Here is a 5,304-nt window from a genome sequence, read left to right as displayed (position 1 = left end):
TCCTGGCTCCTCGTTCTCAGCCTTTCGGAAGACTGGGGTGACATTGGCTTTCTGCCAGTCCTCAGGCACCTCTCCTGTTCTCCAGGACCTTTCCAAGAGGATGGAGAGTGGCCTAGCGATAACATCTGCCAGCTCCCTCAGCACTCATGGGTGCATCCCATCAGGGCCCATGGATTTGTGGATGTTAGGTTTGCCCAAACGATCTCCATCCTGATCCTCCTCAACCGACCAAGGGAGAGTCTTCCTTTCTCCAGCCTTCCTCTCTTGTCCCCAGGGTGTGGAATTCCTGGGGGCTGGCCTTAGCAGGAAATAGTGAAGCAAAGGCAGCATTCAATAACTCTGCCTTCTCTGTATCCTTCGTCACCGGGGCACCTGCCCCATTCAGCAGCGGACCCACATTTTCCCTAGTCTTCCTTTTGCTCTGGATGTATCTGAAGAAGCCCTTCTTGTTGTCCTTGACATCGCTTGGCAGACTTAATTCCAAAGGAGCCTTCTCCAAGCTGAACTAGCCCAGCTCAGCAGCCCTGTACTCTGGCCCTGAGCCATCTCGGTGATCCTGTGCTTTAATTCCAGCTGGGCCTTAGCCTTCCTTGTCGCATCCCTGCAGACTCTATCAGTGTTCCTATAGTCCTCCCAAGTGGCCTGTCCCCTTCTCCGCATTCTGTGTACTTCCTTCTTCTGTTGGAGTTTTATCAGGAGTTCCTTGCTCATCCATGTAGGTCTCCTGTAGGTGTCATGAGGACTTCTTACTCATAGGGATGCACCCATCTTGAGCCTGGAGGAAGTGATGGTTGGATATTAATCAGCTCTCCTGGACCCTCCTTCCTATTAGGGGCCTTAACCCGTGAGATTCCTCCAGGTAGGTCCCTGAAGAGGCCAAAGTTAGCTCTCCTGAAGCCCAGGCTTATGATCTTACTTATTGCCCTGCTTCCTCCTCGCAGGATCCTGAACTCTACCATCTGAACTCTACCATGGTGGCTGCAGCCAAGGCTGCCCCCAACCTTCACTTCTCCTACCAGACCTTCCTTGTTTGTTAGGACAAGGTCTAGCATTGCACGCCTCTCCTCGTTGGCTTCTCCACCACCTGTGTCCAAAAGTTATCCTCAGTGCTCTGGAGGAACCTTCTCGACTGTTTGTGCCTTGCTGGGCTCTCTTCCCAGCAGATGTCGGGGTGGTTGAAGTCCTCCATGAGAAGCAGGGCCTGTGATCGTGAGGCTACTTCCAGCTGTCGGTAGAAGGCCTCATCGACGACTTCCTCCTGGTCAGGTGGCCTGTAGTAGACCCCCACAACAGTGTCACCCATGTTACCCTGCCCTTTAATCCTTACCCATAGGCTCTCAACTTGCTCTTCATCCACCCCGAGGCAGAGCTCCCTACATTCTAGTTGCTCCCTCACATAAAGAGCAACTCCACCACCTCGCCTTCCTGGCCTGTCTTTCCTAAAAAGCACATAGCCAACCATGACAGCATCCCAGTCATGTGAACTATCCCACCATGTCTCTGGAACTGCAGTGAGATCATGGCCCTGCGACCGCACACAGATCTCTAACTCTTCCTGTTTATTCCCCATGCTGCGTGCATTGGTATACAGGCATTTCAGAGAGCCAGTATACCTGCAAGCCTGCCAGGAGAGGTGCAAGAGGATCCTCCATAGCCATGTTGCATGCTGTCTCCCCTGGCTGTATGCACCCGCTGGAGGCATCCTGACTTGAGCGGTGTTTTACTGACTCTCCTGCCACTATACCACTCCCCTTCCCCCATCTTGCCTAGTTTAAAGCCCTCCTTACCAGGCTGGCCAATCTGTTGGCAAAGACACGCGTGCCCCGCTTGGTAAGGTGGATCCCATCGCTCCCCATCAGCTGCTGATCTTCAAACAGGGTCCCATGGTCATAGAAACCAAAGCCCTGTTGCCAACACCAGCGGCGCAGCCAGCTGTTAACTTGGAAAACTCGTCTACTCCTCCTCCCATCCTTTCCCCTCACAGGCAAGATTGAGGAGAAAACAACTTGGGCTCCCAGACCCTTCACCACCATTCCCAGAGCTCTGAAGTCCTGTTGGATGGTTTCCAGTTTGCCTTTTGTGTCGTTAGCACCCACATGGAAGAGCAGCAGAGGGTAGTAGTCCGATGCGTGGACAAGCCTTGGCAGTCTTTCCAGGACATCTCTTATTCGAGCCCCTGGCAGGCAGCAAACCTCTCTGGACAAGAGGTCAGGTCGGCAGATAGGGGCCTCTGTCCCCTGCAGCAGGCAGTCACCCACAACAATCACTCGCCGCTTCTTCCGGGGGTTCCTGCACAGCACAGGGTCTGCCAGGCCAGTTGCCTCCCTTGGAGCCATGCCCGGCCTCTCCTCAGCTTGGAGGGCGCTCAAGGGTAAGTCTTGAGGAGGAGCAAGAGCCTTTCTCCTTCTACGAGAGGTCACCAGCTTCCAGCCCTCTTCAACAGTGTTATGATGCACCTTTACACTCGCTGCTGAGCCCTCTGACAACTCCACTGCAGTGGGGGCAGGGGACTCCTGGAGCTGAACAGTCTCCGAGAACGCCCTGTCAATCTCCCGCTCATCCTCTCGGATGCTACGCAGCCTACTAACCTCCTCCTGTAACTCCTTTATCTGGTGACGCAACTGGTCAACCACAGCACACCTCATGCAGGAGCGCTGCCTGTCAGCCCAGGCCCCACAGAGAGGCCCCAGGCACTCCCTGCAGCCTGACACCTGCAGAGCTGCATCTGCTGTCCGAGCGTCTGTCTGGGTTGAAGCCTCAGACACAGCTGATGCAGCACCTCCAGCAGCCACTGGGGAACGTGCTCTGCGGCGTGTCAAGTTAAGTCAAGGTCCCCTGCAGGAGTCCTTGCCCAGCTCTCCCTTCCTGCTAGCAGCAAGCACCGTCTAGTTCCTCGGGGGTCCCCAGAAAGTCTCCACAACTTCCAACAAGGCCCACAAAAGGCCCAGGCAGAGCCCAGACACTGCTGCGCAAACTGCTGCGTCTGTTCGCTGCCTCTGTTGGCTGCGCTCTCTCCCCAGAGCGGCCAGGTCTCTCTGGGTCAGTGGTGTGGTGGTCCTTAGCCCCAAACTGTGCCAGGCTCCCGCTGCTTCCTGCAGTGAGATGCGGGGGAGCCTCCAGTGCCAAGGGACTAAGGAGAAAGAAAGGCCACAGGGGCGCTGTCTGCTTTTGCTTTATTAGGAAAATATCTGGAGAGTGGAGAGAAAGAGGAAAGGCCGAGGAACAGCTCAGGCAGCGTGTGAAAGCCAGAAAGTGGCAGGTTTGGGGAGCAGCGAGGAAAAGACATCCATCTACAGCAAACAGAAGAGCCACGTCTTGTTGCGGTTTTTCTTTTTTTAACGAACCAAAGCTTTCGTTGTGTCTTCTAGCTAACAGCATTAGTTCTGCGTTGCCATCTTTCCATGCACCTGCACTCGATAAATGCAAGTGTATTCGGGGTTTCCCCAGTTGCTCCGTACCAGAATTTGTATATACTGAAAGGCTTTGAGAAGCTCGTTCTGCAAAGAAGACAAGAGGAAAAGAAACAGCCTTGCTGGGGTATAAAGAACAACAGGAAGAATGAGCCGATGCCCCTGTGCCAGCCCTGCTCCTGCTAAGGAAGACATGCCGTCCGTCCCAAAGGAGGGCAGCTTCCCTCTCTCTCCCCCCTTCTTTCATTGGGGTTGCAAAGGACTCGCCTGCAACCTGGAAGCAAGTCCTGCGCCTCAGGAAGGGAGTGAGAGCAGCTGTGGAAACCTGAGGCTCCGGGGGGCTGCCCGCCGGCTTTCGCCACTAGACGCCCACCTTTCTGGTCAGCGCACAGGCTTCCTGTGGGTGCAGTGGCCACGGGCGCAGCCGGCTCTGCCGCAAGCGGCGGGCACAGCCTGGCCGCTCTGGGGACCCGTGTGCTTGCAGGCCAGGCCTTGCCCTCCCTCTGCTTTGGCTGCCACAGCCAGATGCTGCTCAGCCCTCTAAGCCCCTCGTGTCTCCCTCGGCCGTGCCTCTGGGCCCTCTGCCCCCGCAGGCAGCCCCTGTGAACGCTCCTTCTGCCACGGACTTGCCGACACACCCGCCTTCCTCCCTGGCGTTGCCCGCGCCCGCCTACGGTACCTTCAGCCGGAAGCTCTGAATGGCCTCTCTTTCAACGTCATACGTGAAGGAGCCCAGCAGAGTGTCTCCTCCTTCCTCGTCCAGGCCCTCCAAGACAAAGCACAAGGGCAGCGGGTCAGGCCCGACCCGAGGACGGGGAGACGCACGCACCGCTTCAGGACCGGTGAGCGCCCGCCCTCGCCCGCACCTCTAGCAGGAGCCTGGCACAGGTTCTGGCTGCGGCTCACTCTCCTCCTTGAGTTTTCCTCTGGTGCCCTCCCTCTGATGCTTGCCCAAAAAGCACCAAAGGAGGCTTAGGAGGCACAGACCCACCACACCACCTGCAGTGGCCCCTCAGGGCACTGCAGAGCTCACCAGAGACCAGCACACGGATTTCAGCACACGTGCAATGACAAGCGAGCGCCTGCCCTCGCTTTTCCCCCGAGCCAGGTCCCAGCCAGCTGTGCCCCACCGAGACTTACAGAGACAGCGATCTCTTTGGGGGAGCTGCTGATGCTGGCAGGTGGAGAAACTGCCTGGGAGATATGCTGCACCGTGATCGCAGTGGGCCGGATTCGGGCAGGCAGCTTAATGACTACCTGCCCCTGAGACCCTCGGAAACACCAGCACCGTCCAGGAGTAACGTCCGGCTGAAACCAGAAGGCAACAGCAGCGCAAGGTGAGGCAGCGACAGGGGCACCACCACTACTCATGTGACCAGAAGCACAGCTTGTCTAGGTGCTGTATTTCTGCTCCCAAAGGATTAACGCGGGAGGCAAAGGAGAGAGGTGTGGGGCCTTGTTCCCTGCCTGCTAAAGGGGACTCTCAAAATCACGGAGCAAAGGAGGATATGTGGGGTCGGAAACAGCTGCTTCCCCACACGGGACTCAGGGCCCTGGAGAAACATCTGCAAAGGGACTGCCAGAGACGAGGAGGGCAAGTGGGCTTCCCGGGAGAGACTTCCTTCCCCCGGCTGTGACCAGGGATTGTGCGCACAATGCGGCCACTCCGTTCAGCTCCGTTGAGTCCCGCTCTGGAGGGGAAGCGCTGCTTTGTAGCAAGCCAGCCCTTCAGGGGTGAGGAGCCGGAACCAATGCCGGCGACTTGAGCGATGCTGTTGCCCAGAGGGCACATCCCCCGGGCTTGTTCCCCAGCTGCACAGGCAGCAACTAAACCAGCACCGAGGACATGCGCTACAATACCTGCAGAATCGTCTCGGGGGGGTTTGTAGGACAC

At 57.2% G+C, this 5,304-nt stretch overlaps 1 long non-coding RNA gene across 1 annotated transcript; it reads right to left on the bottom strand.

Moving 5' to 3' along the window:
* Positions 1-3,384: 3,384 nt before the first annotated feature.
* LOC138064467 (uncharacterized) lies at positions 3,385-4,697 on the bottom strand. The gene is made up of 3 exons (XR_011137724.1): positions 4,551-4,697; positions 4,090-4,176; positions 3,385-3,497 (listed from the first exon to the last, which is right to left on the bottom strand). It is a non-coding gene; the product is annotated as an uncharacterized lncRNA (long non-coding RNA).
* Positions 4,698-5,304: the final 607 nt, after the last annotated feature.

This window comes from Struthio camelus, chromosome Z (genome assembly GCF_040807025.1).
Source record: "Struthio camelus isolate bStrCam1 chromosome Z, bStrCam1.hap1, whole genome shotgun sequence".
NCBI lineage: Eukaryota > Metazoa > Chordata > Aves > Struthioniformes > Struthionidae > Struthio > Struthio camelus.
Note: the sequence above shows the minus strand (reverse complement) of the source record. Positions and strands in the feature narration are given on the sequence as shown.